The 12,950-nt window shown below is 38.3% G+C and overlaps 1 long non-coding RNA gene across 1 annotated transcript in view; it reads left to right on the forward strand.

Annotated features, from left to right (window-relative positions):
* LOC309657217 overlaps window positions 1–12,950 on the forward strand; it is a 57,827-nt gene that overhangs the window by 21,174 nt on the left and 23,703 nt on the right. The window contains exon 1 of the long non-coding RNA XR_014261714.1: window positions 1–12,676. This exon is cut by the window's left edge and continues 21,174 nt beyond it. This is a non-coding gene — a long non-coding RNA (uncharacterized lncRNA). The remainder of the gene's footprint in view (window positions 12,677–12,950) is intronic.

A 12,950-nucleotide genomic window follows, 5' to 3' on the forward strand; every position in this document is an offset into this window, starting at 1 on the left:
AAGTTAATATGCTAATAGGGTAGATTCATTTATTTTGGAATCTATCCACTAGAAATATCCAGATATATGTTGTATGTCTTACCATTATAATAAATGAGGACAATTTGCTGTGATTAGGGTGGTGTGCATGGTAGCGGTGTGACCAGCCAGGATCCTTCATTGAAATCACTGGCCCAGCCTGAGAGACATTACCAAGTAGACTGGAAAATGATAGAGGATTGCAGTCAGGTTGTTGCTATCAACACAACTTGTGGCGACTCTTGGTCATTTTTGCATTGCTGGAGTAATAACTCAAAGTGTTAAATTGTAATTATGCAGTTATTTTCTACAAATTCCATTTCGGAAATTTCAGAAATGAGAGAAGAAGCAAGAGGATGCATCCAGCAGATGTTGGAGATATGATTGAACCTTTTAATTTTTTTCTTTTAATCATTATCATCTGAAGGCAAAGATATTTCAAATCTGAAAGTGCATCCAAGTAACAGGGGAAGTTTTGCTCTATGAGTAAAAAGGTAAACATATTAAAATAATATGTGTCTCTGACTTAGACTGGTAATTAAATAGTCAAATTGTTTGTTGGGAATCATAGTTAATATCTATATTAATGGTAAATTTATGTGGAGGAATGGACTTTATGGGGAAAGGAGATATACATTTCTTTTTTCTTCTGCTACATTAAAAGAAAGTGTTTTCTGAGACAGCTTAAGGAACTTATCAATGGAAAATAAAAAAAGCTATTGCTCAGACTAAAGGGACAATAGTAGTGTCTCAAGAGTTTTCAGTTGTGGTGTAACATGCCAAGAAAAACAGATGAAGGATGTACAATTTGAAAATTATATGTACTCCAAATCACTGAGTCTCTAGGAGATTCCAGGGCACATCTCCCAAGGGACATCTGAATTTTCTGGTGATATTTTAGATATTCATTTAAAGCAGCCCAGTAGTCCTTGTTCCTGTCCCTCTTGTGATTTCCTCTTCTCGACTCAAGGTGAAGATCAGTATCTGAATTACCTAATAGCATGCTGCTTTTTGTTCCTAACACCCCTGGTGGCTGATGGCATTTCCCCATTTCCCTACCCAAGGAGTTAGAGCAGAAATAAAACCCCATGATAATTCATATTCATACACTGTTGATCCTCCTCCTTCCATGTTCTAATTTTTCAATCTGTTTCTATGCTGACCTCATTCTTTATTGACTTACTTCAAAAAGGAAGGGCAAATTTGGAGTTTTCTTAATTGTTATTTTTAACAGATTATAAAAGAAAAATATGATTTGCAAAATATTTGTTAAATACAAAAATGTATAGAATCAATAAATCACAGATAAAATGTTATAATTAGAGGATATTTTCTTCCAGAATTTACCCTACACTTCAGGGGTTCTTTCTCAGCCTCAGCACTGTTGACATTTTGGACAGAATAATTGTTGGTGGGACATGATCTATGAATTCTAGAATGTTTACAGCATCCATGGCCTCTACTCAGCAGAGATGTCAGCAGAATCTCCCCCCACCCAGTCGTAATAATCAAGAAAGTCTCCAGACATTGCCAAATATCCCCTGAGTAGCAAAATTGCCCTCAGCTGAGAAATATGTCTAAATATTAAAACAAAATTAGAATTTTACTGTCTGTACAATTTTATATTCTGATTTTTAAGCTAATGTCGCACGTTGGAAGTTTTCCTATATCATTAAAGATCCTTGAAACGATAGTTTCTGTTGGCTGTACTCCCTTATATAGATAGAATACTTATTTAGCTATCTTCTCATTGTTGACTCATTAGGTTGTTTCCTAATTGCCTTTTGGTTTATGAATACAAATTTAATAAACATTCTTATACATAAATATTTGACCCCATCATTGATCAGAAAATTTCTTATGTCTTTCAAAACCCATAATCTAATTTTCAAAATAACAAAGTACCTTTGAAACTAATAAGTAAGTTTTCAGAACTTTGAGGTCTTAGTGGAGTGGTAGACATCTTCCACTCAAAACAAGGCAGTGGCTAAAAAATCTCTGAGTCTGTTCTTAACCTGTTTTTTGTTTGTTTGTTTGTATGTTTTTGTTGTTTTTGTTTAAATTTTTTCTTCTTAATCTGTTTTGAATAAAGATTCAAAGAGTTGAAAATCCAAGTAAAGCTAAGGACACATGCTTTAAAAATAAACACACATTGTTAAACACATACACACACAATTTTGTACACAATTTCAGGGGGCTGAGGATTTGTGAAGAATAGCCATAGACCTTAGGTTAAGGAATCCTGTTATAAAGACACCTGATCCCCACTGCACCTTTTTTAAAGGGGTAGGCATGGTGTATATTATAACCTCCATGAAGAGCAGAGGAAACCAAGATTAAGGGACATGTCTGTGACCATTAATCTGGTTCTGTGTCAGAATCAGAAGCCTGGTGCCCAATGAGCCTTTATAAATTTAATGAACTACATTAAGGAAAGCTTTGGAGACACAAAAGTGAAACATTTTTCTGGCCCTTTAGACCTGTGGTAGTATTTGACAGCTGGAGTCTAAGTTTTCTGAACTGACCTGACCCACCTGTGAAGGCCTTTTCTAATACCACCAGCAGTATGCAGTGAAGGTAAAACCAATACCAAGCATGAGGTTTCTGAGAGCATTTATCTACATCTGTCCATGTCCATGAGGCTGAATATAATTTACTCCCCACTGTAGACTGAGAAATAATCATTTCTATGAGCAGTCCTCCCTGAAGTGAATTATATATTACAACACAGTGATGATGGTCATGGCCATTGCTTTTCAATATAGAGGTGGAAAAAAAAAAAAAAGAAAGGGAAGGTAAATAGCATCTACTGCAACTGAGCATTTACTCTTTGCCAAACACCATTCACCATTTGCTTCCATACTTTTGTTTAAGCCTTAGAGTAACTCTGGGAAATAATTGATATTACTATTATTTTACTGATAGTAATTCAGATGGTTGAACCATTTGCCCAGAATCAAGGAAAGCAGAATCAAGACTTCCTCCATCTCCTTTAACACCCTGCTACCACCACCTCCAATAAAGCCTGCATCTCCTTAAAAACAGGTATATCACTTTTTGGAGAACCTTCTAAAACACTCTTAGACGGTCATGTTATCTACTTTAGTAGACACTAATCTTGGATTTAGAAGACCTGGCTTTGTTTTCTTGACCTTTATCACTTAGTTATGAATGATGCTGGACTAGTCACTAGTTTTCTTTGAACGTTGGTTTACTTCTCACCACAGATGCTGTAGTACTTAATACACAATATTAAGAGCTCATATTTATGAAAGTGCTTTCTTAACTCTAAAGCAAAACAAAACTGTAAAAGATTGACACTTTAATAGACATTTCAATTCCCTGAACTTCAATTTTCTCAATTATAGAATTGGAATTATAACTCCTATCTCACAAGGTTGTTAAACTGTTCATTCAACAAATACTTAATGTGTATCTACTATGCACCAAGCACATTTCGTTTTGTTAGGGGAGAGGTAGTAGTGGTAGACATGTAATAAATGAGCAGAGAAAACAAAATGATAATCATGATAAGTACTATGAAAAAAATAGAGAAGCAATTGGATTGGAGGTGGAGGGTGCTGCTTTAGGTAGGGTAGTCAGAGAAAGCCTCTCTAAGGAGGTGATGGAGATCTGAGAGCTGAAGGTTGAGAGGTCACCAAAAAGGGTGCTTCTAGAGAGTGAAGACCCGTGTTACTAAAAGATATTGACACGAGGCGAGAGGGCTGTATGCCTTGCTATTCAACATGTGGTCCATAGACTAGTCCATCTCCACAGTCTCTGTTACTGGTCTGCAGCAAGCTTAGGAGCTTGCATAAGAGTGTAAATCAATGCAATTATTCTTTTATTGAGAAAATTTTTCTAAAAAAAAGTCAGCTGAATGTAACAGTATGCTTAGTTATGTAGTTGATGTATAACCTGGCATCCATAATGCATCATATCCCAGTAACAGTTTGCAGACTGACTTCTTTTAGTAGAATTGGTAAGATGAAGCTGGAGAGTTGCAGAGGGCAAGGGCTAGACCATGTAGAACCTTGAGGTCATAATAAGGTTTCTGAATTTTATTCTAAGAACAAGGGGAAACCATTGGGAGATCTAAGCAAGAGAGTAGAATGATCTGTTCTTGAGAGAAACAGATGCTCTAATGCACTTGAAAACATTTTATGGACTGTGAAGTGATGATGAATGTGAGTTTTGACTTGATCATTTCATTCAATCAGGGATTTTTCTAGCCATTCTGCCAACAGTCTCCTCCTGGAGTGGTCTAAATAACATATGTCATGAATCTCTTGGAGGCATATTGCAGCATGTTTGTTTTGTTTTTTTTCTTTTTTGTTTGTTTGTTTTTATTGTAGCAAAATATATGCACCATGATTCTGAGGTTATCTCTTTCCAATTCAAATGAAATTCCATGCTTGGTAAGTAAATAAGTTATATGCCTCTAGCTCAGGGGTCTCAGATCTCAAAATAAATCTCTTTTTGGCAACATTAGTATTCCATGTTCACACCTACAGAACTTAGTATCAATTTGCACATATTTTGCTAAAGAGAACAACTGCTTAAGATCTAGAAACTTCATATCTACACTTCATTCCCATTGGGAGTTTTAGTGTTTTTCATGATAGAAACTGGCAGGTTCATTTTCTTCTCACCCAGGAAATGGCTACATATTTTGAAAATCTGTGGCATTGATTTGTTTGCCCCAGAAATGATCATAGTTTCCCTTATTCTCCTCCCTCCCTTCCTTTTTTGATTATTTCCTGACTCTCTCCCCACTCCCTCCCTCTTTCCCTCCCTCCCTTCCTTCCAAACTACTTACTGAGCATTTATACTGTGGACTAAGAACCATTTTAGGCTCTGGAAATACCTCAGTCAAAAAGACAGATGTAGTCTCTACCTAAAAGGAAAGTACAATCTTGATGGGATGCAGACAAGTAACTAGAATGAGAATTACAACCCAGTGTGATCTATGCCACAGTGGGGGAAAATATAGATTGTATATTGAGAACATTAGCTGGGCATCTAACTTAGAACTGGAGTCAGGACAACTTCTGGGAGGAAAAGATGTCAAAGTTGAGGTCCAAAGAATAAAAAGTTATTATGTTGAAGGTTTGGATGTGGGTGGAGCGTTCTTGATAAAAATTTCATGCGTGAAAACTTGGAGATGAGATAGTGCAAATGTGAGCTGCTGTAAATAAAATAAGTTAAGTGTAACTGGAGCTTTGGAGTCAAAGCAGAATTGGAGAGGGAAGAAGTCGGATATGTAAACAAGAAACAGACCATAAAGGGCCTTATACACCAAGCTAATGAGTATGGACTTTATCTCTAAAGTGATGGAGAGTCACTGAGGGATTTCAAAAGGCAGGTGATGTGATTATGTTACTTTATAGGGAAGTTATACTGTATCTAGGAAGGCAAGTGGATTAAAGGCAGTAAGGTTGGAGTTAGGAGACCACAGAGAAGGATATGTGTATGAATAAGAATGTAGAATGAACAGAATTAGAACACTATGCATGCAAGTGGTGAGATACTGTCCTTAATTAGATGCTCAGAAAGCTGCTGACTGGTGTTCTGGGGGTCAAAGGGCAGCTTGGAAAAGCAGGAACGGAGCCCAGGTCTTCCAATCTGTGTGTTGCTTTTCCAGCAAGAGCTGTTTTGAGACCAATCATCATTCATTCTTCTCCCTGCCCCCTTACCTACCCCAAATAGCTTGAGTTTTTCTTAGTCTTAAAGTGGAGAGTTTCTCTTTGATGATAATTTTACTCTTGGGAGCTGTCCAATATTCTCTTGCTGCATTAAAATATAAACTGACTTTAAAAAATAATGAACTGGATATTATGCAGGCAGCTGTCAAGGGAATGACTGGAAATTAGTCCTGAAATTCTGTTGTATCAAGCCTGCAGATTTTAAACTGTCCCCCTAAGGTTTTTCTCAACACACACCCATGATGGAAAGAAGCGGGATTGATCAAAGAACAAGTGTGTTCAGCACTATTCTGAGCTCCACACAGAATGAACCACCTGGGGACAACAAAGGGACATAAGACACTGTCTCTGCCCTGAAGTTGTCTAGTTTAAAGGCAAAAGCAAACATATATGAAAACACGAAGCCACTTGAAACAAAATCTAAGAATGTGTTATAGTTATATGCTTAAAAATGTAATATTCTAGTTGTTCAGAAAACAAAGAGGAACAAGTAGTCAGGAAAACCCTTCTGGAGGAAATGGTATCTGAACTAAGCCTTGGTGGGCAGAGGGCAGAGGGCTGAGAGCAGTAGGCTGGGGAGCTGGCGTGGTGAAGATGTGGAGGTGTGAATGACTGGGTCATGTTGATGGTACTTGAGTGTGGATGGGAAAGTACTGAGAAACAGTGGGAAAGAAGTTCAGCCAGGTAGGGTGTGGGCAATAACAGATGACTCTGAAGTCAAGACACAGACAGTTTGAGACATGGGGACCCAGTGAAGGCTCTAAAATACAGGTGTTAAGGGCAAGAATGATACGATGTCCTTATGAGTGGGGAGCATGGTTATTCCCAACTCCTAAATAATTCAACTCCCCTACTATCATTTATCTTGACCAAATTAAGTGACTCAATTCATGTCTATATTTCTTCCTGTCTCTGAGCCATCTTGCTGGTTAAATGAGACAATGCTTTGTAGATCCTCAATGATCGTGATCACGCTAATTATTGTTACCACCATTGCTGCCACTTTCATGTTTTCCATGTCTTTGACCAAGTCCCTTTTAATTCAGTCTAAATAGCTGACTCTGGGCACTCCCTTCCTGCTCCCTTCCTAATGCCTTCCAGGCATCCTCTGCTTTACCACATGGCCTTGCAGAATTCTCTGTCTGGCTCTAGTTGATTGTGTCCTTTGATATATTTTCGTCTCTAGCACCTTATACACATCTGGTTTGACAGAATCCAGTCTGATTAAACAATCCAGCAGAACAAACAATAAGCTGAATTCAGCATTGAAGACAGCAGGGTGGTTTGATCTAAATTAATATTTAATTTTTGATCTGAGCATGGGGATTTGATGGTCATGACCCGAGTCTTCTGTTTCTTTCAAAGTTCCCAACAGGACATTGCACAGCCTTAGTAACCGATGGCTTTTCTATTCAAGCTCCTGACTCACTGCCCAGGAGGTAGATTGTTGTTTCTCTGTGTGCTGAAAAGTGCCAGCTTAGTAGCTTTTCCATCATGGCCTCCAGCTAATATTTTTAGATGGCCAAGATGTTATCAAAAATAGTATTTAGTTGGGTGACTTCGATTATTGCCTCTCGCTGACAACAGGATTTTAACTTCTTGGTCTCAGCTGTGTCTGTTGAAATCCTCAATTTCTGTAAATTCTTTTCAAGGCACTGTTCTGTGTTTTGCAATAAAGGGCTGTGCATTTTTCAATAGGTTCCCCAGGTAATGAAGATCCACAAAGACATGACTTTTGATTGATGACTGTATTTAAGAAGCTATTTAAGGAGTATTAGGTTTCCATGTTCTTTTTCTCAGAATCAGCTTTTTAAACTGCTCTTTCTCAGCAGCTTCATTCTAACAAGGAACATTTTGTTTGCATTTCATTTTTATTTTTAGGCATTTGCAAATGAACCTACCCTGAAACAGTGATCTGCTCTATCCAGAGGGGGGCAGACCAGTGTCAAAAATTCATGCATCCATTCCACAAATATTCATCAAGCAAGGGAGGCATGGCAGGCCCTGTTCTAGGCATTGTAAATACAAGGATGTGTCAAGACAACCCAGTCCTTACCCTCAGGGAGTTAATAGGCCAGTGAGAGTCTGATTCTTTAATTATAATGATAATTGTTGTGAAGGGGAAATACTGGGAGGTGTTAGAGCCTATACTGGGAACTCCTCTAGTCTGGGGGGGCTCTAGAAAGAAATTCTTGAAGAAGTGGTAACTAATCATTTATCTGAGTGATACATAGAATTTAATAAGATAAAGAAGAAAAAGGGGACAAGGTTGGGGGTAGGAAGAATAAACAGAATAAATGAACTCCCTGAGGTTGGAAGAAACTAAAAATAACTTAAAAGTGGGAAGGGTTAACATATCTGAAACTTAGAAGATGAGGATGAAAATATCATGAGTTGAGGCTGAACAGATAGGCAGGGGCTGGATCATATAGAGGCCTAGTCGGCTATTGAAGGGATTTAATTTTTCTCTTCAGAGTATGGAGGAAGTCACCAAAGAGACCAAAGCAGTGGAATAACAGTATCTGCTTTGTGTTTCTAAAGGATATCCCTGGCTCTAGATTTCTATTACAATAGTCTGGGTTAGAGGTGATGCTGGCTTGGAGTGGAGTTGGCTGTGCAGGTGGAGTAAAGTGATTGCTTATGACACATAATTAGGAAGTGACATGGCAGGATTTAGTGACTGAGTGGATGTAGTGGATGAGGGAGAGGGAAGTATCAAAAATAACCAAGTTTCTTGGTATAGCACATAAAAGGGGGTCGGGTATGGAATCAGATGTGGTCAACGTGCCAACCTTTTTCCAGGCGAAGAGGAAGAAGTTACATCCATCGCTGATGCAGAGTAAGCATTTCAATTCCTAACAGTCAATGACTTTGTAAATATAGCTTCTTCAAGGGGAAGGGATGCCCAGAAGTAGGAGAGCTGAGGAATAGATAGCTACTTTATTCTAAACTGCAGTTATACTGTTTCTGGTGGCCAAATTTTTTCCTGATATTTCCCCATTCCTTTTAGCTAAGTTGACTGCATCTTCTTCTGAGTGTACTTAACTCTCTGACCATATGTGACTTAGCCTTTACCAAATTATACTTTTATCATCTATTGATGTGCTAGCTTCTTCTGATAGTTGGTTTGTTACTGGTACTTAAGAACTCTCTTCTTTTTAAAGCATCTTCAGAAATCACATCTCCTTTGGTAACTACACTTTAATTTTCATTGGGAAACTACTTGTCTTCCACTCTGGGTTCACAAGGGGCTGAAAAATCTTCTCTCCCCTATCTCCATGGCCACGTTGTTTGGTTCAAGGACTCTGAAAATGGGACCCAGCCTCAGCACTTTAATCAGAACCACTGAAAAAGAAATGGTCTTTTTGCAAAATCCTGGGGTTTTGGCAGAAGCAATAGTCATTTTGGAGCTTCTGGTGGTCATTTTACTATTGAATAGGAGTCAGCCCGAGGATTAAGGCAATAGAAAAGGGAGCAGAGCAAAGAAACACAGAAAAAGCTTCCTGATGACATCATTAGTCTGATCTCTATGCCCTTAGCTTTTTCAGTTACGATCCAATATATTCCCTTCTGTTTAAGTGAGTTTTTAGTTCATTTTCTGTCACTTGCAAATAAGAGCTCTTTCAAATACAGTTATCTATGAAATCAGATCAATAGCCAGAATTAATGACTGACAATGATGATGGATATTTATTTAGCTCTTACTGCGTGTAAGGTGCCATTGACACTGAACATACTTCACTTAAATTTAAACAGCTCAACAACTCTATGACTTAAGTATGATGATCCCCAATTTATGGATGAGTTAAGTGAGATTCAGAGTTAGGATTCAAACCTATGCAGCCCGATTCCAAAGCCCATGTTTCACTCTACTTCCCTAGAGTAAGAAAAGATTCCATTATTACTGCTAAGGTAAAAATACCTGCTTGAGAATCATAACCAGTTCCTCTATTTGTCCAGTATCTTTCCTGTAATGGAGAGGAAAGGGCAGCGATGGAAGCCATCGCTTATATTCCCTAGGTTAAGTCATATGAAGTATCACCATTTAAAGTCTAGACATCATCAGATGTTGACTACTATAAAAGGGTTTTCAATCTCAGCCAACACTGCAAACCCAGTGAAGGCAGAGATCTCTCCGGTTTTAGGCCTATGTAGCGAACTACCTCTTTTATGTCTTGAATTAGTTGTTTTACAGGAATCTCTTTACATGCCCAAAATGGGATTCGTATTCCCAAATGACACCTCAACCTGTTCTCTTGCTGACTTTCTCATTTTAATCAATGGAAGTCCCAGGTTCTCGGCTTCTCAAGGTCATAGTGAAGGAGAACTCCCTGATCTCTCCCTTCCTCTCTTTCTCTGTGTTCCTTCCATTAGCAAGTTGCCAGTCCTGTATACAAACTATATCTGAAAACCATTCACCAGCCGCATAAGCCTTCTGCAGGTTCTTAGAACATTCCAAGCTCTTTTGTGTACTAGGACATTTATTCTTTCTTTTTTTTCAGTTTTATTGAAGTATACTTGACAAATAAAATTGTAATATACTCAAAGTGTGAAAGGATTCCTCCCATCCACCATCTAGTTAATTCCTCCCATCCATCACCTCACATATTTATCTTCTTTTAAAGTAAGAATATTTAAGTTCTCTCTCTTAGAAAATTTCAGTTGTACAATACAGTGTTATCAACTATAATCACCATGTTATGCATTAGATCATCAGACCTTATTCATCTTATAGCTGAAAATTTGAGAAAGTTTTCTTATATAATTGTTGTAAGTCTACAATTTCAGCCTTTTCATAGGAAGAGAGAATTTACTTCTCAAAAGTGAGTCAATTGTTACATCAGACTCATTTTGATTGACGCAAGTAACTCATCCTTTTCTACATGGATTGTAGGACATTTATTCCTGAGGTTTCTACTACCCCTGATGCTATCTCCCTGGTTTTTTCTCTGGCTAGCTCCTTCTTATATTTCAGTTCTCAGTTTAAAAATCTCTCTTCCCAGAACACTTCCCAGACTGCTCAGTCTGAATCAGTACTTCTCCCCACTGCCAGGTACTTTCTATCATATCATTTTATTTATAGCTCTTATCTCAAATTGGAAATTTTAATATATTAATTTGATTACTTATTTTCTGTCTCCCACTCGAATATAAGTTTCTTGAAAGCAGATTCCTTATTCCTTTAGTTGACCTTTGTACTTCCATACATAATGCAATGCCTTGTACATTGTAGACGCTCAGTAATCATGTAAGTTGAATGGACAAATGAGCACATCATGAGAGGAACAGTATAGTTAGAGAATCAGATACCTCCACTCTCCTTGTCTAGTTATATGTCATTGACTAAGTCTCTGAATCTCTCTGGACTTTATTCTCTTAACTTATCCAAAAAAAGAGAGAGGGGGCTAATGGTGACTGTGTTGCCCTCCTCAGCCAGCAGGATCACAAGGCCTTTAACTGGAAAGAGCAGGGTCAGTGCAAATATCCAGGGAAAACTGTTAATTCATGATCCATGACTCAGGAGGCAGGCAATCAGAGCTATGGAATGATGACAAAAATGACAGTGTGGGGACCAAAAAAGAGCCCACTTGTAACATTTGAAGAGTAATTAGTGCCACACAGAGTGAAGCATTATCTAAATTTGTTGCAGAAATACACTCAGCCATGGGGAATTGTCTTTAAGTATTGGAAAGAATATTCCAGAATCCAGTGTTCATGCTAATGTCTACCACTTGAGTCCAGGGTTCACTGCTCTGGGTCTCTTCACTCAGTATAATTTTTGTGCCCAACAAAATTAAATTCTCAGGCAGAATAATTATATGTAAATGCTGCTGGGCTATTAGTCACAAGGGGCCAATTTTCTAGCCATTTGTTGCCATCTGAAATGTCAAACTTATTACATGGAGGGCATGGTAATACATACAACATCCTTTCCTAAATAGGATATGAAAGGCACTAATCAGCACTGTGACTGCAAATGGTAAAGGCAGTAAGATGTTGCTTTAGCTAATAAGGTGAGCTAAATTAATTACATGGATTATTTTAAGGAAAATAAAACATTCTCACAATAGAAGTGCTACCTATACATAGGTTCCTCAGTTCAAAGGCTGTCTGCTCTTGAGAAAGCTAGTTATTCCCCACCCTCTCATATTTCATAGATTTCCAGGGCCCAGGAGAAAAGGCATTGGGCAAAAATGGAAACTCTGGCTTTAAGTCCTGGCTGTCTATTGCCTTACTCTGTGATCTTGGGCAAGTCACTTACCCTCTCTGATCTTCAGTTTCAGTTTCTTACTTGTAAAGATAAAGCTTGTGTTGTTCTGGTGACATCCTTGAGGGATCAAAGGAGGAAATTGGTGGTTAAGAATGTTAAAAGCTGAAAATGTTATATCAGTGTAGAACTGTGTTCTGTGCAGTGGGCACTTGCTGATTTTTACCTCTCCAGTGTCATTTCTACTGTTTTTATTAATCGTGAAAGACCCTAAACTTCATTTTGGGGAGACGTTCCTTCCTTTATTTTAGTCCACATAGTTCAGCTTGATTTCCTGAAAATTCAGAAATGGTTACGTGACCCAGTGTTGGCCAATTGAACATTTTCTTACTCTGGCCTCTGTGATTAGTTCACAGGTGGCATGTGACTGAGGCCAGGACAATGAGACTTCATTCTGATGTATATAGGGGGAGATGATGAAAAAGAGAAGCCTTTTGCCATTGGCAATGTAATCTGGCAGGGTATAAACCATGGTGCAGAACAGAGAGGTAGGGTAATGCTGAATTGTGAAGATATCTTTTGAGACCCTGGATCCAACCTACTGGATCCAACTCTAAATGCTCTGTTGAGTGCCTGATCTGTGCCAGGCACAACCAAAGGCATTAAGGATTCATCACTGTATGAAACAAATAAGTCTGACTCTTCTGGAACTCACATTTCAATTATATAAGCCAGTAAATTCTCCGTTTGAGTTTTCTTTTTTTTTTTTTTTTTTTAACAATCATTTTTTTTTTTAAGTTTTTTTTTTTTTAATTTATTTTATTTTTTATTTATGGCTGTGTTGGGTCTTTGTTTCTGTGCGAGGGCTTTCTCTAGTTGTGGCAAGTGGGGGCCACTCTTCATCGCGGTGCGCGGGCCTCTCACTATCGCGGCCTCTCTTCTTGTGGAGCCCAGGCTCCAGACGCGCAGGCTCAGTAATTGTGGCTCATGGGCCCAGTTGCGCCGCGGCATGTGGGATC

This window comes from Balaenoptera physalus (genome assembly GCF_965194825.1).
Source record: "Balaenoptera physalus genome assembly, chromosome: 3".
NCBI classification, from domain to species: domain Eukaryota; kingdom Metazoa; phylum Chordata; class Mammalia; order Artiodactyla; family Balaenopteridae; genus Balaenoptera; species Balaenoptera physalus.